The 21,775-nt window shown below is 61.5% G+C and overlaps 1 protein-coding gene across 1 annotated transcript in view; it reads left to right on the top strand.

Annotated features, from left to right (window-relative positions):
- Nucleotides 1-21,775, top strand: part of LOC139604387 (zinc finger protein ZFP2-like) — a 521,402-nt gene that overhangs the window by 217,929 nt on the left and 281,698 nt on the right. The gene's annotated exons all lie outside the window — the stretch shown is intronic.

Raw genomic sequence — 21,775 nt, 5'->3', positions numbered from 1 at the left:
TCCTGTCCCTGCCATGTCCCTGGCCAGGAGCCAGTGCTCCCAGCATGACCTGGCCTTTGCTGTGCACGCAGGTTTGCAGTGCAGACCCTGAAGTCCCTGCTCTGCCGAATGCAGCACGAGGATGTGGTGGTGGCAATAGAAAGCCATTGTGGCTGGGACACGCTGCTATGTGCTGACAGCCACCACTATGCCGTGGCTCTGCTGGCCAGGTGAGAGCCCCTTCTCCCCACAGCCTCTGACATGTGTGCCCAGGGAGCTCCACAGAGTCCCCGAGTCGTGGGCCAGAGGGCCTTGTCACCGAGGGATGGCCAAGCAGACTGGAAAAGGCTGGCACAGGAGGGTGCCCAGAAGAGCTGCCTCCCAAATAGCCCAGGGCCTCTTGCAGGATGCTGGGCAAAGAGCAGAGCTCTGTGAGTCACTCCTGGCAGAGGTTTGTCCCCCTGGCCCACAGCCTTGGCTCCTTTTCCTCCTGCCAGGGAGATGTGCTGTGTCTCCATCCCCTTGTGCTCCCGCATCGCTCGCTACCTGCTCCGGCTGCTCAGCACACAGGAGCCACGCTGGCAGCTGCCCGCCCTGGCCTTCCTTGTGGAGGTGAGCCTGATGGCCAGCGCCACCTGCCTGAGCTGCCTGCCAGCTCTCTGCCCTCTTGCAGCCGCCGCTGCCTGGGACGGTGCCCGCGCCCTGTGCTGCTGCCTGGGCCCAGCCCTGTGCGGCTCCGGGCTGCTGCCGGCCGGCTCCCCTGTCACTGGCCTGTGCCTTTCAGGTCCTCCAGTTCCTGGACTTGAGTCAACGTGGTGCTAAAAGAGTCCTGCAAATCTTGTCAAGGCAGCTGCAGAGCGAGTGCAGAGAGAGGCGTCGCCTGGCGCTCAGGGCCCTTCTTGAGCTCATTGAGGAGCCCTTCATGGTGAGAAGGAGGCAGCGGCTGAGGCTGAGCTGGGCAATGCAGTCACTTGGGCTTGGCAGGGCTTTGGGCGCTGGGGCAGCTGCTCCCAGCTCTCCTGCCTCCCACTTCAGCTGCCCCAGTGCTTGGCGACAGGCCTTTGGCCTCTGGGCCCTGCGGCAGCAGGATGGCATTTCACCAACTTGTCTTCCGCACAGACCAAAAAAATGTGGAGCCTGACTGAAAGTCTTGTGCACTTCCTGTGGGATGCAGATGGAGAGATAGTTTTCATGACAGTCATGCTACTCAGCTTCATCATCTTGGACAATGCCACGCTGATGCCCGGCCCCATCACACTGCAGCTGCTTGAGGCGCTCCTGCCACTCTTTGACCACGTAAGGCTCACTGCCCCCAGCCACGGCCACTGGCTGCTGCCCGGACACTTTGTGCCCTGTGCATTTGCAGGCCTGCGCCAAGCTGAGCCCCGTGCAGCCGCAATGCCGAGCTCTTGTCTTCTTGCTTCCATCCAGAACAATTGGCAGGTTCAGCTGATCTCCATCCTGCTCTTCCGAACATTGGTGACTCTTGCACAGGAAAGGGAAAAAAAGGCCCTGAAGACACCCCTGCGCCAGAGCCTGCTGCCCCTCTTCTTCCACTGCCATGATGACAATCGGCTTGTGGCACAGGTGAGGACTCGTGGGCTGCTGCTGTCCCCCTGGCAGGGGGCTCGGCTGCCTCCTGCCCTGGCGCCTGCCGGGCTGCAGCCTCCTGCAGGCCTTGGCACAGGGACGCGGGTCCTGCGCCCTGGGCTGCGGGGCCATCTGCGCGGCTCTGCTGCTCTCCAGGCTTCTCAGGAAACGCTGCTTTGTGTGGCCAAGTTCCTGAAGAGGAGGGATCTTGAAAGACTGCTGAAGAGCCAGAATCTGTGGAAGTTCAGCAAGTGCCTGGTAAGGACGGCCTGCAAGCCCCAGCCTCAGTCCGGAGAAGCCCCCTGAGGGTGGTGCTCCGAGTGTGGGGCTGGCAGCTGTGCCCCTGCCCGCTGCTGCAGCCAGAGGCCGCGCGGGCTCTTCTCCAGGCTCCCGTGGGCCCGGCGTTGCTGCGGGGCGGGCCGGCCCCGCGGCTCCCCGGGCAGCAGCCGGCGCTCTGCCCTCTCCCCTCGGGAGCCCGGCGCCGGCGGCTGCTGGCCGCGCCTCAGGGCTGTGGGGCCAGGGGAGGCCGGGGCTGGGCGCAGGCAGCGCCCGGCCCAGGGGCTGAGCCAGCGCCAAGCCTTCCCTCCTGCCGCTCTCTCCAGCTGGCAGAGAACAGCAGCAGAGCGGCCGAGCACCTGCGCCGGGCCCTGCCCTACCTGCAGAGCCCACAGGAGTCCCTGCGAGCGGCGGCCATCAGCTTCATGGGTGAGCCACGAGCCCCGGCTCCCTCCCCGGCCCGGCCCGCCGCAGCCCGGCCCCAGCCCCGCCTGCTGCCCTGGCAGCGCCGGCCAGGCCCGGCGCCGTGGAGCCCCGCCTGGCCTGGGCATTGCTGCTGCCGCCCTCTGGCAGCCGTGCCCTGGGGCGGCAGCGTGCGCCAAGGGCCGGGCTGAGCCCTGCCGGGCCAGCAGCCCGTGTGGCCGCAGCGCCGGCAGCACCGCTGGCAGGGAGCTCTGCCGCTGGCGCCGTGACAGGCTCTGTGTTCACAGGCACAGCTGCGCGGCACCTGAGGGGGAAGAAGGAAGAGCTCCGGCTCATCTGCAGCGGTGAGTGAGGCCAGCGGGGGCTGCCGGGGGAGCTGCAAGCCCTGCCCCGGCTGCCGAGGGCTCTGCTCCCTGTGCGCACCAGGGGCGGCGTGGCCAGAGCACACCGAGATTTCAGGGCCACCCGGGGCATTCGTGGCCAGCAGCGTCGGGCTGGTCCCCTTGCTCCCTGCTCCCTCCTGCCCATGGCTAGAGCCGGCTGCCATGGCCCTGCCAGGGGGCTCTCCTCGACTCCCCGCAGATCCGGGATCTGACCATGGCTCTGTCCCTCTCTCTTTCAGCCCTTCAACACCTGACAGAGGACACCAGCAGTGCCGTGTCAGACGTGGCACTTCCAACATTGGATGTCCTCCAGGCACTGCAGAGTGAGTCATATTCCATCTTCCAGAGGCTGCAAGATCAGCTCCGCAGGGCATGGAGGACTCGGCCTCGTCTGTCCAGGCTCGGCTGGCTGCGCTGCTGCAGCTCTGCAGAGAGCTGATCGCAGAGGCTCTGTCTGCTGGGGCCACCTGAGCCAGGGGGAATTTTCCATTTCCCTAAGATTGTTCTTTTCTTCTTTTGTTTTTTTCTTTCCTATATGAATATAGAGTGTGTTATAATACCCAGACTCCCAGCAGCTTTCTTTTGCTACCCAGGCTCTGCAGGGCATAGGGGAAGAGGGGGAGAAGGGTGCCTGGGCTCAGCCAGCTGTCCAGGCGTGCAGTGTTGCAGGGAAAATGGCCAGAAGCCCCTTGGCCTTTGGTGGTTCTGCTGAAGCCTTTGTGCTGGTGACAGAGCGGCTGGGCAGGGCCCGGAGCTGCGGGGATCCCTGTGAGAGCGGTGCCTGGAGATGGCCACAAGCCCTGGGCCAGGCAGGAAGCGCCCTCTGTGTCCTCCTGCCCGTCTGCTGCTGGCTGCCTTGCTGAGGGCTCCCGGCTGCCTCTGGATGGGGCTCCTCTGGAGCTGCTGTGGGGCTGCGGCGCTGCTGCCGGGCAGCTTGGCCGGGCTGGGGCAGCCCCTGAGGGGCTGGGCCGCTGGCAAGCCCTGAGCAATGGGGCTGTCAGAGGCCACAAGCAGCCCCCTGGCAGCCGCCTTCTTCCTGCCAGAGTTGACTTGCAAGAGGGATCCTGGGCACTGTGCAACTAACAGCATCAGTGCTGTTGGAAAGCCAAAGGCAGGGAAATCTAAGACCTTTGGTCTTGTCGGCAAAGCTTAGAATTAAACACAGCATTTGACTGGAGACCTTGGAGAGGGCTTCCAAACTTAGGTGCTAGAAGCGAGCATGCCGATTTCTAGTTTATTAGAGCAGAGACACGGGGAGGAAAGTTGAAGTGGGGGAAAGTTTTGAGTTTTAGGGCTGAAGATCTAGAAAAAATCAAAGTAGTTCCAATGGTAAACAAGAAGCCTGGGATGCAGTGCTGTAGGTTTGTGTGTCCTAACATGATTGGCTAAGGAAGCTTCCACTGTAGCATGAGTCCATCAGAGGAAATATTGAAGCATTGGCTCCAAAACATAAATATCCCTGTTGGCAGTGTCTTCTTGGCCAAGAAATCCTTCAAAGCTCTTGCAACTACAAGTCTTGTGGCCTTGTGAGCCATGCAGTGGAGATGTGAGCCAAACTCACCCTTCCTGGCTACGTAGAAGAGAAGAAAAAGCAATGGCATCATCTAAAAAACTCCGAGGTCCGCCCTCTAGCTCCTTCCAAACTCCTTCAAATCCCCCAAAGTGGGATTTAGCTCCAAATAGATGACAAGGACTCTTAGTACTGGCTCTTGGACTGCAGAGCAGCTGCTTTAGGATCTTTCCCATAAGCCTGTGGAGTTGTGTGCCAGAAATGTGTCATTTGAAGAAACTTTCCCAACTGACTTGCATGGAGGTTTGTTTGGAGGGAGTTTGAGGAGAAAGGCTCCCAGTAGAGGTCTGGCCTTTGGCCTAGCTGTGTCCCCTGCTGCTGCTTTTGAAGTGTGCCATCAGCTGCAGGGCTTTCTGGGCTCAAAATATCATCAAGTCACCTGGACTTGCTCTTTTTGGCCTCTAAGAGCTGGAGCAAAATTCGGGGCAAATTTGGAGACCTCATCTATGGGTGGATGGACCAGCTCGGATTTTCCCACTTGCTGGGAATGGTTCTCCAGGTGCCTGGTATAAAACGGGGCTCCCCAGCAACTGCGGATCTGCAAGATGATGAACAATTGTCTTGCTTTGAAGAGAGAGGCGTCTGCTAATGAAGGCAGAAGGCTTCTCTGAAATGGAAAATGGAAATCCCCTCCCTTCCAATGATTCTAATTTAGAAATTCAAATGCTCTCAGTGAAAGATATGGGGATAGGAATGAGCCCGCAGAGCCGGGCAGCGTTTGCTGATGCTCTGAGCCCTTGCTAAAGATCCTGTGTGGGCTGTCTTAGACACCTGGGGCCAGGCATTCCTTCCAAGCTGGGCCACTTGGGCTGGGCTGGGGGCAGCCCCAGGGCAGAAGGCAGTGTGTGCAAGGGCCCTGGCTGGCACGCTGCAGCACGCTCACCGTGCCATGGAAGGGAACCCGGTGACCAAGGCCCCTTTGTGACATGTGGGAAATAGAAGCTTGCCCGGCTGCTGGGAGCACGCAACGGGGCAGAACAGGACAGAGCGGTGCTGTGAGGAGCCCCCACACAGCACACTCGTTCCTGTCTGACCCACAGCCTTTGCGAGGCCTTATTCCTGCAGCTGAGCTCCAGGCCAGGCCACAGGACTTGGTGACGCGTGGCCTTGCCGAGACTTCTCTTCTGCAGGTGCTCTCGAGGGCAGGGTGTGGGACTTGGTGCCCCAGAGGCATCTCCCATCCCTGCCACCAGTGCCCTCGAGGCCCGAGCACAATCGTTGACAGGAGTCTCCTGTCCTTGTGGCAGGAGCCCTCGAGACCAGAGTGCAGGACTTGCTGTCCTGTAGCCTTGCCCAGGCTTCTGTCTTGAAGGTGCCTTCCAGGCACAACTGCAGGACTTGCTGACTCAGAGCTTTTCCGAGGCATCTCTCCTGCAAGTAGCCACAAATCCAGGCACTAACATGGAGCAGAGACCCCTGAGAGAGCCCAAGGTGGCCTGGGGGGAAGAAAGCCCTGCAGCTGCCCCAGCACAGGAGACCAAAGAGGTGCTGCCATTTGAGCTGCGGCAGGAGGGTGAGTGGCAGAGCTGGGCCACAGGCTTGGTGCCTGCAGCCAGCTTGGTGCCTTTGCATCCCATGCCATCCCATGCCATCCCATGCCATCCCATGCCATTCCATGCCATGCCATGCCATCCCATCCCATCCCATCCCATCCCATCCCATCCCATCCCATCCCATCCCATCCCATCCCATGCCATCCCCTGGGCCATGCCCATGGACAGGACAGAAAAGGGGCCGGGCAGACACCCCGCAGAGGCTGTGCTCCATCCCCTGGGGCATCCCGGGGCTCTCCCTGCCTGGGCAGCGCAGGGCTGGGCCGTGTTCTCCGGCCTCTCCCGCAGCCCCTCAGCTCTGGCTGCGCTCGCTCTTTGCCAGGTGCAGCCCTGGAGCGCACACAAGAGCAGGAGCCCGCCCGTGGCCTCTTCCGCAGAACAGCGCAGGTAGCTGCAGCCATCCCCACCTGGGCTGGGCCTGCTGGCACCGCGCTTGGAGCATTGCCTGCAACATGCCTGGCTTCTTGCCCTTCTCCTACAGCTGGTTTGCAAATTCATCAAGAAAATTCGGGCGGAAGAGACCAGCACCATGGGCACTGGGCTCAGAGCCTATTGGCACATCTTCAAAACCAAGACCAGTGCTGCTCTGCTGGATATGCTCGTAGAGGAGGGCTTTTCCAAGCCAAAGCAAGTAAGCAGCCTGTGGCCAGGCTTTGATCCTGCCAGGAATTGCTTGCTCTCCCAAGCCATGCCTGCTGCTCACTGCAACTCTTGGAGGCCATGGCAGCGTGGTGGCAAGGGAAGCACTTGTCTGGAGAAGCTGGGGACATTCCTCCCTCTGGCAGCTTTCCAAGTCTCCCCCTGCCTTCTCCAGGTGCCCGCCATGGTCAGGTACATCCACCAGTGGCTCCTGGCCAATCAGTTTGCTGAGCACAGGCTGAACAGGAGCCTGCTGGATCTGACGGAAGCACAGCCCGCTGACGTAGTCGTGACGCTCCTGCGTGTGGCCCCGTCCTGTGACAGGTATGGGGCCCACGTGCCCAGAGGGGCTCAGGGCTCCCCAGCCCATCAGCCTGTACAGCCTGGCCCAGGTTGGACAGGTTGTAGCCTGGCGTGAGCAACAGACAGTTCCAGGGCCCTCTGGCTGCTCCCTTTGCCAGCCCTGGCACGTCAGCCCCCGAGCCTGCTGCCATGCTCCCTCGTTGCCCCTCAGGGGCCTGTCCCCACAGGCCTGGGCTGCCTGGCTGCTGCTGGCCAGTGGCATTGGGCAGAGGCAGAGCTGGCAGCCAGCTCGGGTCCCCACTGCTGCCCAGGCCCCGCTGCTGTGTCTGAGACCCCCCTGAGACAGAGCTCTAACCCCACAGAGCTGCTTTCACCATGTGGAAGAGCATCATGTGCTCGCCCAGGACTGCAGAGCCGGCGCTGCTGATACTCCTGCACGTGCTGGAGAGCTGGCCCAAGCACAGCACGTGCACCACCGATGGGGACAAAACGGGTGTCTTTGGCCTGGCTGTGAGTTTCTCTAACTGGCCTTTGCTGGCCCCAAGGCTGCCTCTCCATCCCCCTTCCCCCAGTGCATCTCCCTGCCGCAGGCGCTGGCCTGAAACCTGGCCCAGGGGCAGCCCCAGGCCCAGCAGGCCCCGTGCTCCTGCTGCCTCTCTCCGGGCCTCTCCCTGCCAAGCTCGGGCCCTGCCACACGGACACCTGGGCACTGAGTGCTCTCTCGGGGGGCTTTGTCCTTTGCAGGCAACCGTGGTGATGTGGAAGATCCTCCAGGTGCCCTGTGTCCCACATATGGTGACGGTGCATTTCCCCCGCCTCCTTGTGCATCTGCTCTCCCAAGTGTTCTTCAGCACTCTGGATATGCCAGAGGAGGTCAATGCCTTCTGGAAGGGGATATGCCAGGAGGAATACGGCCTTGCCACCAGCCCCAACAGGTGCTCCATCCCACTCCTCCTGTCCCTGCCATGTCCCTGGCCAGGAGCCAGTGCTCCCAGCATGACCTGGCCTTTGCTGTGCACGCAGGTTTGCAGTGCAGACCCTGAAGTCCCTGCTCTGCCGAATGCAGCACGAGGATGTGGTGGTGGCAATGGAAAGCCATTGTGGCTGGGACACGCTGCTATGTGCTGACAGCCACCACTATGCCGTGGCTCTGCTGGCCAGGTGAGAGCCCCTTCTCCCCACAGCCTCTGACATGTGTGCCCAGGGAGCTCCACAGAGTCCCCGAGTCGTGGGCCAGAGGGCCTTGTCACCGAGGGATGGCCAAGCAGACTGGAAAAGGCTGGCACAGGAGGGTGCCCAGAAGAGCTGCCTCCCAAATAGCCCAGGGCCTCTTGCAGGATGCTGGGCAAAGAGCAGAGCTCTGTGAGTCACTCCTGGCAGAGGTTTGTCCCCCTGGCCCACAGCCTTGGCTCCTTTTCCTCCTGCCAGGGAGATGTGCTGTGTCTCCATCCCCTTGTGCTCCCGCATCGCTCGCTACCTGCTCCGGCTGCTCAGCACACAGGAGCCACGCTGGCAGCTGCCCGCCCTGGCCTTCCTTGTGGAGGTGAGCCTGATGGCCAGCGCCACCTGCCTGAGCTGCCTGCCAGCTCTCTGCCCTCTCGCAGCCGCCGCTGCCTGGGACGGTGCCCGCGCCCTGTGCTGCTGCCTGGGCCCAGCCCTGTGCGGCTCCGGGCTGCTGCCGGCCGGCTCCCCTGTCACTGGCCTGTGCCTTTCAGGTCCTCCAGTTCCTGGACTTGAGTCAACGTGGTGCTAAAAGAGTCCTGCAAATCTTGTCAAGGCAGCTGCAGAGCGAGTGCAGAGAGAGGCGTCGCCTGGCGCTCAGGGCCCTTCTTGAGCTCATTGAGGAGCCCTTCATGGTGAGAAGGAGGCAGCGGCTGAGGCTGAGCTGGGCAATGCAGTCACTTGGGCTTGGCAGGGCTTTGGGCGCTGGGGCAGCTGCTCCCAGCTCTCCTGCCTCCCACTTCAGCTGCCCCAGTGCTTGGCGACAGGCCTTTGGCCTCTGGGCCCTGCGGCAGCAGGATGGCATTTCACCAACTTGTCTTCCGCACAGACCAAAAAAATGTGGAGCCTGACTGAAAGTCTTGTGCACTTCCTGTGGGATGCAGATGGAGAGATAGTTTTCATGACAGTCATGCTACTCAGCTTCATCATCTTGGACAATGCCACGCTGATGCCCGGCCCCATCACACTGCAGCTGCTTGAGGCGCTCCTGCCACTCTTTGACCACGTAAGGCTCACTGCCCCCAGCCACGGCCACTGGCTGCTGCCCGGACACTTTGTGCCCTGTGCATTTGCAGGCCTGCGCCAAGCTGAGCCCCGTGCAGCCGCAATGCCGAGCTCTTGTCTTCTTGCTTCCATCCAGAACAATTGGCAGGTTCAGCTGATCTCCATCCTGCTCTTCCGAACATTGGTGACTCTTGCACAGGAAAGGGAAAAAAAGGCCCTGAAGACACCCCTGCGCCAGAGCCTGCTGCCCCTCTTCTTCCACTGCCATGATGACAATCGGCTTGTGGCACAGGTGAGGACTCGTGGGCTGCTGCTGTCCCCCTGGCAGGGGGCTCGGCTGCCTCCTGCCCTGGCGCCTGCCGGGCTGCAGCCTCCTGCAGGCCTTGGCACAGGGACGCGGGTCCTGCGCCCTGGGCTGCGGGGCCATCTGCGCGGCTCTGCTGCTCTCCAGGCTTCTCAGGAAACGCTGCTTTGTGTGGCCAAGTTCCTGAAGAGGAGGGATCTTGAAAGACTGCTGAAGAGCCAGAATCTGTGGAAGTTCAGCAAGTGCCTGGTAAGGACGGCCTGCAAGCCCCAGCCTCAGTCCGGAGAAGCCCCCTGAGGGTGGTGCTCCGAGTGTGGGGCTGGCAGCTGTGCCGCCCGCTGCTGCAGCCAGAGGCCGCGCGGGCTCTTCTCCAGGCTCCCGTGGGCCCGGCGTTGCTGCGGGGCGGGCCGGCCCCGCGGCTCCCCGGGCAGCAGCCGGCGCTCTGCCCTCTCCCCTCGGGAGCCCGGCGCCGGCGGCTGCTGGCCGCGCCTCAGGGCTGTGGGGCCAGGGGAGGCCGGGGCTGGGCGCAGGCAGCGCCCGGCCCAGGGGCTGAGCCAGCGCCAAGCCTTCCCTCCTGCCGCTCTCTCCAGCTGGCAGAGAACAGCAGCAGAGCGGCCGAGCACCTGCGCCGGGCCCTGCCCTACCTGCAGAGCCCACAGGAGTCCCTGCGAGCGGCGGCCATCAGCTTCATGGGTGAGCCACGAGCCCCGGCTCCCTCCCCGGCCCGGCCCGCCGCAGCCCGGCCCCAGCCCCGCCTGCTGCCCTGGCAGCGCCGGCCAGGCCCGGCGCCGTGGAGCCCCGCCTGGCCTGGGCATTGCTGCTGCCGCCCTCTGGCAGCCGTGCCCTGGGGCGGCAGCGTGCACCAAGGGCCGGGCTGAGCCCTGCCGGGCCAGCAGCCCGTGTGGCCGCAGCGCCGGCAGCACCGCTGGCAGGGAGCTCTGCCGCTGGCGCCGTGACAGGCTCTGTGTTCACAGGCACAGCTGCGCGGCACCTGAGGGGGAAGAAGGAAGAGCTCCGGCTCATCTGCAGCGGTGAGTGAGGCCAGCGGGGGCTGCCGGGGGAGCTGCAAGCCCTGCCCCGGCTGCCGAGGGCTCTGCTCCCTGTGCGCACCAGGGGCGGCGTGGCCAGAGCACACCGAGATTTCAGGGCCACCCGGGGCATTCGTGGCCAGCAGCGTCGGGCTGGTCCCCTTGCTCCCTGCTCCCTCCTGCCCATGGCTAGAGCCGGCTGCCATGGCCCTGCCAGGGGGCTCTCCTCGACTCCCCGCAGATCCGGGATCTGACCATGGCTCTGTCCCTCTCTCTTTCAGCCCTTCAACACCTGACAGAGGACACCAGCAGTGCCGTGTCAGACGTGGCACTTCCAACATTGGATGTCCTCCAGGCACTGCAGAGTGAGTCATATTCCATCTTCCAGAGGCTGCAAGATCAGCTCCGCAGGGCATGGAGGACTCGGCCTCGTCTGTCCAGGCTCGGCTGGCTGCGCTGCTGCAGCTCTGCAGAGAGCTGATCGCAGAGGCTCTGTCTGCTGGGGCCACCTGAGCCAGGGGGAATTTTCCATTTCCCTAAGATTGTTCTTTTCTTCTTTTGTTTTTTTCTTTCCTATATGAATATAGAGTGTGTTATAATACCCAGACTCCCAGCAGCTTTCTTTTGCTACCCAGGCTCTGCAGGGCATAGGGGAAGAGGGGGAGAAGGGTGCCTGGGCTCAGCCAGCTGTCCAGGCGTGCAGTGTTGCAGGGAAAATGGCCAGAAGCCCCTTGGCCTTTGGTGGTTCTGCTGAAGCCTTTGTGCTGGTGACAGAGCGGCTGGGCAGGGCCCAGAGCTGCGGGGATCCCTGTGAGAGCGGTGCCTGGAGATGGCCACAAGCCCTGGGCCAGGCAGGAAGCGCCCTCTGTGTCCTCCTGCCCGTCTGCTGCTGGCTGCCTTGCTGAGGGCTCCCGGCTGCCTCTGGATGGGGCTCCTCTGGAGCTGCTGTGGGGCTGCGGCGCTGCTGCCGGGCAGCTTGGCCGGGCTGGGGCAGCCCCTGAGGGGCTGGGCCGCTGGCAAGCCCTGAGCAATGGGGCTGTCAGAGGCCACAAGCAGCCCCCTGGCAGCCGCCTTCTTCCTGCCAGAGTTGACTTGCAAGAGGGATCCTGGGCACTGTGCAACTAACAGCATCAGTGCTGTTGGAAAGCCAAAGGCAGGGAAATCTAAGACCTTTGGTCTTGTCGGCAAAGCTTAGAATTAAACACAGCATTTGACTGGAGACCTTGGAGAGGGCTTCCAAACTTAGGTGCTAGAAGCGAGCATGCCGATTTCTAGTTTATTAGAGCAGAGACACGGGGAGGAAAGTTGAAGTGGGGGAAAGTTTTGAGTTTTAGGGCTGAAGATCTAGAAAAAATCAAAGTAGTTCCAATGGTAAACAAGAAGCCTGGGATGCAGTGCTGTAGGTTTGTGTGTCCTAACATGATTGGCTAAGGAAGCTTCCACTGTAGCATGAGTCCATCAGAGGAAATATTGAAGCATTGGCTCCAAAACATAAATATCCCTGTTGGCAGTGTCTTCTTGGCCAAGAAATCCTTCAAAGCTCTTGCAACTACAAGTCTTGCGGCCTTGTGAGCCATGCAGTGGAGATGTGAGCCAAACTCACCCTTCCTGGCTACGTAGAAGAGAAGAAAAAGCAATGGCATCATCTAAAAAACTCCGAGGTCCGCCCTCTAGCTCCTTCCAAACTCCTTCAAATCCCCCAAAGTGGGATTTAGCTCCAAATAGATGACAAGGACTCTTAGTACTGGCTCTTGGACTGCAGAGCAGCTGCTTTAGGATCTTTCCCATAAGCCTGTGGAGTTGTGTGCCAGAAATGTGTCATTTGAAGAAACTTTCCCAACTGACTTGCATGGAGGTTTGTTTGGAGGGAGTTTGAGGAGAAAGGCTCCCAGTAGAGGTCTGGCCTTTGGCCTAGCTGTGTCCCCTGCTGCTGCTTTTGAAGTGTGCCATCAGCTGCAGGGCTTTCTGGGCTCAAAATATCATCAAGTCACCTGGACTTGCTCTTTTTGGCCTCTAAGAGCTGGAGCAAAATTCGGGGCAAATTTGGAGACCTCATCTATGGGTGGATGGACCAGCTCGGATTTTCCCACTTGCTGGGAATGGTTCTCCAGGTGCCTGGTATAAAACGGGGCTCCCCAGCAACTGCGGATCTGCAAGATGATGAACAATTGTCTTGCTTTGAAGAGAGAGGCGTCTGCTAATGAAGGCAGAAGGCTTCTCTGAAATGGAAAATGGAAATCCCCTCCCTTCCAATGATTCTAATTTAGAAATTCAAATGCTCTCAGTGAAAGATATGGGGATAGGAATGAGCCCGCAGAGCCGGGCAGCGTTTGCTGATGCTCTGAGCCCTTGCTAAAGATCCTGTGTGGGCTGTCTTAGACACCTGGGGCCAGGCATTCCTTCCAAGCTGGGCCACTTGGGCTGGGCTGGGGGCAGCCCCAGGGCAGAAGGCAGTGTGTGCAAGGGCCCTGGCTGGCACGCTGCAGCACGCTCACCGTGCCATGGAAGGGAACCCGGTGACCAAGGCCCCTTTGTGACACGTGGGAAATAGAAGCTTGCCCGGCTGCTGGGAGCACGCAACGGGGCAGAACAGGACAGAGCGGTGCTGTGAGGAGCCCCCACACAGCACACTCGTTCCTGTCTGACCCACAGCCTTTGCGAGGCCTTATTCCTGCAGCTGAGCTCCAGGCCAGGCCACAGGACTTGGTGACGCGTGGCCTTGCCGAGACTTCTCTTCTGCAGGTGCTCTCGAGGGCAGGGTGTGGGACTTGGTGCCCCAGAGGCATCTCCCATCCCTGCCACCAGTGCCCTCGAGGCCCGAGCACAATCGTTGACAGGAGTCTCCTGTCCTTGTGGCAGGAGCCCTCGAGACCAGAGTGCAGGACTTGCTGTCCTGTAGCCTTGCCCAGGCTTCTGTCTTGAAGGTGCCTTCCAGGCACAACTGCAGGACTTGCTGACTCAGAGCTTTTCCGAGGCATCTCTCCTGCAAGTAGCCACAAATCCAGGCACTAACATGGAGCAGAGACCCCTGAGAGAGCCCAAGGTGGCCTGGGGGGAAGAAAGCCCTGCAGCTGCCCCAGCACAGGAGACCAAAGAGGTGCTGCCATTTGAGCTGCCGCAGGAGGGTGAGTGGCAGAGCTGGGCCACAGGCTTGGTGCCTGCAGCCAGCTTGGTGCCTTTGCATCCCATGCCATCCCATGCCATCCCATGCCATCCCATGCCATTCCATGCCATGCCATGCCATCCCATCCCATCCCATCCCATCCCATCCCATCCCATCCCATCCCATCCCATCCCATGCCATCCCCTGGGCCATGCCCATGGACAGGACAAAAAAGGGGCCGGGCAGACACCCCGCAGAGGCTGTGCTCCATCCCCTGGGGCATCCCGGGGCTCTCCCTGCCTGGGCAGCGCAGGGCTGGGCCGTGTTCTCCGGCCTCTCCCGCAGCCCCTCAGCTCTGGCTGCGCTCGCTCTTTGCCAGGTGCAGCCCTGGAGCGCACACAAGAGCAGGAGCCCGCCCGTGGCCTCTTCCGCAGAACAGCGCAGGTAGCTGCAGCCATCCCCACCTGGGCTGGGCCTGCTGGCACCGCGCTTGCAGCATTGCCTGCAACATGCCTGGCTTCTTGCCCTTCTCCTACAGCTGGTTTGCAAATTCATCAAGAAAATTCGGGCGGAAGAGACCAGCACCATGGGCACTGGGCTCAGAGCCTATTGGCACATCTTCAAAACCAAGACCAGTGCTGCTCTGCTGGATATGCTCGTAGAGGAGGGCTTTTCCAAGCCAAAGCAAGTAAGCAGCCTGTGGCCAGGCTTTGATCCTGCCAGGAATTGCTTGCTCTCCCAAGCCATGCCTGCTGCTCACTGCAACTCTTGGAGGCCATGGCAGCGTGGTGGCAAGGGAAGCACTTGTCTGGAGAAGCTGGGGACATTCCTCCCTCTGGCAGCTTTCCAAGTCTCCCCCTGCCTTCTCCAGGTGCCCGCCATGGTCAGGTACATCCACCAGTGGCTCCTGGCCAATCAGTTTGCTGAGCACAGGCTGAACAGGAGCCTGCTGGATCTGACGGAAGCACAGCCCGCTGACGTAGTCGTGACGCTCCTGCGTGTGGCCCCGTCCTGTGACAGGTATGGGGCCCACGTGCCCAGAGGGGCTCAGGGCTCCCCAGCCCATCAGCCTGTACAGCCTGGCCCAGGTTGGACAGGTTGTAGCCTGGCGTGAGCAACAGACAGTTCCAGGGCCCTCTGGCTGCTCCCTTTGCCAGCCCTGGCACGTCAGCCCCCGAGCCTGCTGCCATGCTCCCTCGTTGCCCCTCAGGGGCCTGTCCCCACAGGCCTGGGCTGCCTGGCTGCTGCTGGCCAGTGGCATTGGGCAGAGGCAGAGCTGGCAGCCAGCTCGGGTCCCCACTGCTGCCCAGGCCCCGCTGCTGTGTCTGAGACCCCCCTGAGACAGAGCTCTAACCCCACAGAGCTGCTTTCACCATGTGGAAGAGCATCATGTGCTCGCCCAGGACTGCAGAGCCGGCGCTGCTGATACTCCTGCACGTGCTGGAGAGCTGGCCCAAGCACAGCACGTGCACCACCGATGGGGACAAAACGGGTGTCTTTGGCCTGGCTGTGAGTTTCTCTAACTGGCCTTTGCTGGCCCCAAGGCTGCCTCTCCATCCCCCTTCCCCCAGTGCATCTCCCTGCCGCAGGCGCTGGCCTGAAACCTGGCCCAGGGGCAGCCCCAGGCCCAGCAGGCCCCGTGCTCCTGCTGCCTCTCTCCGGGCCTCTCCCTGCCAAGCTCGGGCCCTGCCACACGGACACCTGGGCACTGAGTGCTCTCTCGGGGGGCTTTGTCCTTTGCAGGCAACCGTGGTGATGTGGAAGATCCTCCAGGTGCCCTGTGTCCCACATATGGTGACGGTGCATTTCCCCCGCCTCCTTGTGCATCTGCTCTCCCAAGTGTTCTTCAGCACTCTGGATATGCCAGAGGAGGTCAATGCCTTCTGGAAGGGGATATGCCAGGAGGAATACGGCCTTGCCACCAGCCCCAACAGGTGCTCCATCCCACTCCTCCTGTCCCTGCCATGTCCCTGGCCAGGAGCCAGTGCTCCCAGCATGACCTGGCCTTTGCTGTGCACGCAGGTTTGCAGTGCAGACCCTGAAGTCCCTGCTCTGCCGAATGCAGCACGAGGATGTGGTGGTGGCAATGGAAAGCCATTGTGGCTGGGACACGCTGCTATGTGCTGACAGCCACCACTATGCCGTGGCTCTGCTGGCCAGGTGAGAGCCCCTTCTCCCCACAGCCTCTGACATGTGTGCCCAGGGAGCTCCACAGAGTCCCCGAGTCGTGGGCCAGAGGGCCTTGTCACCGAGGGATGGCCAAGCAGACTGGAAAAGGCTGGCACAGGAGGGTGCCCAAAAGAGCTGCCTCCCAAATAGCCCAGGGCCTCTTGCAGGATGCTGGGCAAAGAGCAGAGCTCTGTGAGTCACTCCTGGCAGAGGTTTGTCCCCCTGGCCCACAGCCTTGGCTCCTTTTCCTCCTGCCAGGGAGATGTGCTGTGTCTCCATCCCCTTGTGCTCCCGCATCGCTCGCTACCTGCTCCGGCTGCTCAGCACACAGGAGCCACGCTGGCAGCTGCCTGCCCTGGCCTTCCTTGTGGAGGTGAGCCTGATGGCCAGCGCCACCTGCCTGAGCTGCCTGCCAGCTCTCTGCCCTCTCGCAGCCGCCGCTGCCTGGGACGGTGCCCGCGCCCTGTGCTGCTGCCTGGGCCCAGCCCTGTGCGGCTCCGGGCTGCTGCCGGCCGGCTCCCCTGTCACTGGCCTGTGCCTTTCAGGTCCTCCAGTTCCTGGACTTGAGTCAACGTGGTGCTAAAAGAGTCCTGCAAATCTTGTCAAGGCAGCTGCAGAGCCAGTGCAGAGAGAGGCATCGCCTGGCGCTCAGGGCCCTTCTTGAGCTCATTGAGGAGCCCTTCATGGTGAGAAGGGGGCAGCGGCTGAGGCTGAGCTGGGCAATGCAGTTGCTTGGGCTTGGCAGGGCTTTGGGCGCTGGGGCAGCTGCTCCCAGCTCTCCTGCCTCCCACTTCAGCTGCCCCAGTGCTTGGCGACAGGCCTTTGGCCTCTGGGCCCTGCGGCAGCAGGACGGCATTTCACCAACTTGTCTTCCGCACAGACCAAAAAAATGTGGAGCCTGACTGAAAGTCTTGTGCACTTCTTGTGGGATGCAGATGGAGAGACAGTTTTCATGACAGTCATGCTACTCAGCTTCATCATCTTGGACAATGCCACGCTGATGCCCGGCCCCATCACACTGCAGCTGCTTGAGGCGCTCCTGCCACTCTTGGACCACGTAAGGCTCACTGCCCCCAGCCACGGCCACTGGCTGCTGCCCGGACACTTTGTGCCCTGTGCATTTGCAGGCCTGCGCCAAGCTGAGCCGCGTGCAGCCACAATGCCGAGCTCTTGTCTTCTTGCTTCCATACAGAACAATTGGCAGGTTCAGCTGATCTCCATCCTGCTCTTCCGAACATTGGTGACTCTTGCACAGGAAAGGGAAAAAAAGACCCTGAAGACACCCCTGCGCCAGAGCCTGCTGCCCCTCTTCTTCCACTGCCATGATGACAATCGGCTTGTGGCACAGGTGAGGACTCGTGGGCTGCTGCTGTCCCCCTGGCAGGTGGCTCGGCTGCCTCCTGCCCTGGCACCTGCTGGGCTGCAGCCTCCTGCAGGCCTTGGCACAGGGACACGGGTCCTGTGCCCTGGGCTGCGGGGCCATCTGCGCGGCTCTGCTGCTCTCCAGGCTTCTCAGGAAACGCTGCTTTGTGTGGCCAAGTTCCTGAAGAGGAGGGATCTTGAAAGACTGCTGAAGAGCCAGAATCTGTGGAAGTTCAGCAAGTGCCTGGTAAGGACGGCCTGCAAGCCCCAGCCTCAGTCCGGAGAAGCCCCCTGAGGGTGGTGCTCCGAGTGTGGGGCTGGCAGCTGTGCCCCTGCCCGCTGCTGCAGCCAGAGGCCGCGCGGGCTCTTCTCCAGGCTCCCGTGGGCCCGGCGTTGCTGCGGGGCGGGCCGGCCCCGCGGCTCCCCGGGCAGCAGCCGGTGCTCTGCCCTCTCCCCTCGGGAGCCCGGCGCCGGCGGCTGCTGGCCGCGCCTCAGGGCTGTGTGGCCAGGGGAGGCCGGGGCTGGGCGCAGGCAGCGCCCGGCCCAGGGGCTGAGCCAGCACCAAGCCTTCCCTCCTGCCGCTCTCTCCAGCTGGCAGAGAACAGCAGCAGAGCGGTCGAGCACCTGCGCCGGGCCCTGCCCTACCTGCAGAGCCCACAGGAGTCCCTGCGAGCGGCGGCCATCAGCTTCATGGGTGAGCCACGAGCCCGGGCTCCCTCCCCGGCCTGGCCTGCCGCAGCTCGCCCCCAGCCCCGCCTGCTGCCCTGGCAGCGCCGGCCGGGCCCGGCGCCGTGGAGCCCCGCCTGGCTGGCGCTGCTGCCGCCCTCTGGCAGCCGTGCCCTGGGGCGGCAGCGTGCGCCAAGGGCCGGGCTGAGCCCTGCCGGGCCAGCAGCCCGTGTGGCCGCAGCGCCGGCAGCGCCGCTGGCAGGGAGCTCTGCCGCTGGCGCCGTGACAGGCTCTGTGTTCACAGGCACAGCTGCGCGGCACCTGAGGGGGAAGAAGGAAGAGCTCCGGCTCATCTGCAGCGGTGAGTGAGGCCAGCGGGGGCTGCCGGGGGAGCTGCAAGCCCTGCCCCGGCTGCCGAGGGCTCTGCTCCCTGTGCGCACCAGGGGCGGCGTGGCCAGAGCACACCGAGATTTCAGGGCCACCCGGGGCATTCGTGGCCAGCAGCGTCGGGCTGGTCCCCTTGCTCCCTGCTCCCTCCTGCCCATGGCTAGAGCCGGCTGCCATGGCCCTGCCAGGGGGCTCTCCTCGACTCCCCGCAGATCCGGGATCTGACCATGGCTCTGTCCCTCTCTCTTTCAGCCCTTCAACACCTGACAGAGGACACCAGCAGTGCCGTGTCAGACGTGGCACTTCCAACATTGGATGTCCTCCAGGCACTGCAGAGTGAGTCATATTCCATCTTCCAGAGGCTGCAAGATCAGCTCCGCAGGGCATGGAGGACTCGGCCTCGTCTGTCCAGGCTCGGCTGGCTGCGCTGCTGCAGCTCTGCAGAGAGCTGATCGCAGAGGCTCTGTCTGCTGGGGCCACCTGAGCCAGGGGGAATTTTCCATTTCCCTAAGATTGTTCTTTTCTTCTTTTGTTTTTTTCTTTCCTATATGAATATAGAGTGTGTTATAATACCCAGACTCCCAGCAGCTTTCTTTTGCTACCCAGGCTCTGCAGGGCATAGGGGAAGAGGGGGAGAAGGGTGCCTGGGCTCAGCCAGCTGTCCAGGCGTGCAGTGTTGCAGGGAAAATGGCCAGAAGCCCCTTGGCCTTTGGTGGTTCTGCTGAAGCCTTTGTGCTGGTGACAGAGCGGCTGGGCAGGGCCCGGAGCTGCGGGGATCCCTGTGAGAGCGGTGCCTGGAGATGGCCACAAGCCCTGGGCCAGGCAGGAAGCGCCCTCTGTGTCCTCCTGCCCGTCTGCTGCTGGCTGCCTTGCTGAGGGCTCCCGGCTGCCTCTGGATGGGGCTCCTCTGGAGCTGCTGTGGGGCTGCGGCGCTGCTGCCGGGCAGCTTGGCCGGGCTGGGGCAGCCCCTGAGGGGCTGGGCCGCTGGCAAGCCCTGAGCAATGGGGCTGTCAGAGGCCACAAGCAGCCCCCTGGCAGCCGCCTTCTTCCTGCCAGAGTTGACTTGCAAGAGGGATCCTGGGCACTGTGCAACTAACAGCATCAGTGCTGTTGGAAAGCCAAAGGCAGGGAAATCTAAGACCTTTGGTCTTGTCGGCAAAGCTTAGAATTAAACACAGCATTTGACTGGAGACCTTGGAGAGGGCTTCCAAACTTAGGTGCTAGAAGCGAGCATGCCGATTTCTAGTTTATTAGAGCAGAGACACGGGGAGGAAAGTTGAAGTGGGGGAAAGTTTTGAGTTTTAGGGCTGAAGATCTAGAAAAAATCAAAGTAGTTCCAATGGTAAACAAGAAGCCTGGGATGCAGTGCTGTAGGTTTGTGTGTCCTAACATGATTGGCTAAGGAAGCTTCCACTGTAGCATGAGTCCATCAGAGGAAATATTGAAGCATTGGCTCCAAAACATAAATATCCCTGTTGGCAGTGTCTTCTTGGCCAAGAAATCCTTCAAAGCTCTTGCAACTACAAGTCTTGCGGCCTTGTGAGCCATGCAGTGGAGATGTGAGCCAAACTCACCCTTCCTGGCTACGTAGAAGAGAAGAAAAAGCAATGGCATCATCTAAAAAACTCCGAGGTCCGCCCTCTAGCTCCTTCCAAACTCCTTCAAATCCCCCAAAGTGGGATTTAGCTCCAAATAGATGACAAGGACTCTTAGTACTGGCTCTTGGACTGCAGAGCAGCTGCTTTAGGATCTTTCCCATAAGCCTGTGGAGTTGTGTGCCAGAAATGTGTCATTTGAAGAAACTTTCCCAACTGACTTGCATGGAGGTTTGTTTGGAGGGAGTTTGAGGAGAAAGGCTCCCAGCAGAGGTCTGGCCTTTGGCCTAGCTGTGTCCCCTGCTGCTGCTTTTGAAGTGTGCCATCAGCTGCAGGGCTTTCTGGGCTCAAAATATCATCAAGTCACCTGGACTTGCTCTTTTTGGCCTCTAAGAGCTGGAGCAAAATTCGGGGCAAATTTGGAGACCTCATCTATGGGTGGATGGACCAGCTCGGATTTTCCCACTTGCTGGGAATGGTTCTCCAGGTGCCTGGTGTAAAACGGGGCTCCCCAGCAACTGCAGATCAGCAAGATGATAAACAATTGTCTTGCTTTGAAGAGAGAGGCGTCTGCTAATGAAGGCAGAAGGCTTCTCTGAAATGGAAAATGGAAATCCCCTCCCTTCCAATGATTCTAATTTAGAAATTCAAATGCTCTCAGTGAAAGATATGGGGATAGGAATGAGCCCGCAGAGCCGGGCAGCGTTTGCTGATGCTCTGAGCCCTTGCTAAAGATCCTGTGTGGGCTGTCTTAGACACCTGGGGCCAGGCATTCCTTCCAAGCTGGGCCACTTGGGCTGGGCTGGGGGCAGCCCCAGGGCAGAAGGCAGTGTGTGCAAGGGCCCTGGCTGGCACGCTGCAGCACGCTCACCGTGCCATGGAAGGGAACCCGGTGACCAAGGCCCCTTTGTGACACGTGGGAAATAGAAGCTTGCCCGGCTGCTGGGAGCACGCAACGGGGCAGAACAGGACAGAGTGGTGCCGTGAGGAGCCCCCGCACAGCACACTCGTTCCTGTCTGACCCACAGCCTTTGCGAGGCCTTATTCCTGCAGCTGAGCTCCAGGCCAGGCCACAGGACTTGGTGACGCGTGGCCTTGCCGAGACTTCTCTTCTGCAGGTGCTCTCGAGGGCAGGGTGTGGGACTTGGTGCCCCAGAGGCATCTCCCATCCCTGCCACCAGTGCCCTCGAGGCCCGAGCACAATCGTTGACAGGAGTCTCCTGTCCTTGTGGCAGGAGCCCTCGAGACCAGAGTGCAGGACTTGCTGTCCTGTAGCCTTGCCCAGGCTTCTGTCTTGAAGGTGCCTTCCAGGCACAACTGCAGGACTTGCTGACTCGGAGCTTTTCCGAGGCATCTCTCCTGCAAGTAGCCACAAATCCAGGCACTAACATGGAGCAGAGACCCCTGAGAGCACCCAAGGTGGCCTGGGGGGAAGAGGAGGAAGAAGGCCCTGCAGCTGCCCCAGCACAGGAGACCAAAGAGGTGCTGCCATTTGAGCTGCCGCAGGAGGGTGAGTGGCAGAGCTGGGCCACAGGCTTGGTGCCTGCAGCCAGCTTGGTGCCTTTGCATCCCATGCCATCCCATGCCATCCCATGCCATCCCATGCCATTCCATGCCATGCCATGCCATCCCATCCCATCCCATCCCATCCCATCCCATCCCATCCCATCCCATGCCATCCCCTGGGCCATGCCCATGGACAGGACAAAAAAGGGGCCGGGCAGACACCCCGCAGAGGCTGTGCTCCATCCCCTGGGGCATCCCGGGGCTCTCCCTGCCTGGGCAGCGCAGGGCTGGGCCGTGTTCTCCGGCCTCTCCCGCAGCCCCTCAGCTCTGGCTGCGCTCGCTCTTTGCCAGGTGCAGCCCTGGAGCGCACACAAGAGCAGGAGCCCGCCCGTGGCCTCTTCCGCAGAACAGCGCAGGTAGCTGCAGCCATCCCCACCTGGGCTGGGCCTGCTGGCACCGCGCTTGCAGCATTGCCTGCAACATGCCTGGCTTCTTGCCCTTCTCCTACAGCTGGTTTGCAAATTCATCAAGAAAATTCGGGCGGAAGAGACCAGCACCATGGGCACTGGGCTCAGAGCCTATTGGCACATCTTCAAAACCAAGACCAGTGCTGCTCTGCTGGATATGCTCGTAGAGGAGGGCTTTTCCAAGCCAAAGCAAGTAAGCAGCCTGTGGCCAGGCTTTGATCCTGCCAGGAATTGCTTGCTCTCCCA

The sequence above is a fragment of the Agelaius tricolor genome, unplaced genomic scaffold (assembly GCF_023055355.1).
Source record: "Agelaius tricolor isolate 1412-34295 unplaced genomic scaffold, bAgeTri1.0.p SCAF_50, whole genome shotgun sequence".
Taxonomy (NCBI): Eukaryota; Metazoa; Chordata; class Aves; order Passeriformes; family Icteridae; genus Agelaius; species Agelaius tricolor.
The sequence above is the reverse complement of the archived record's forward strand: the minus strand, read 5'-3'. Positions and strand labels throughout refer to the sequence as shown.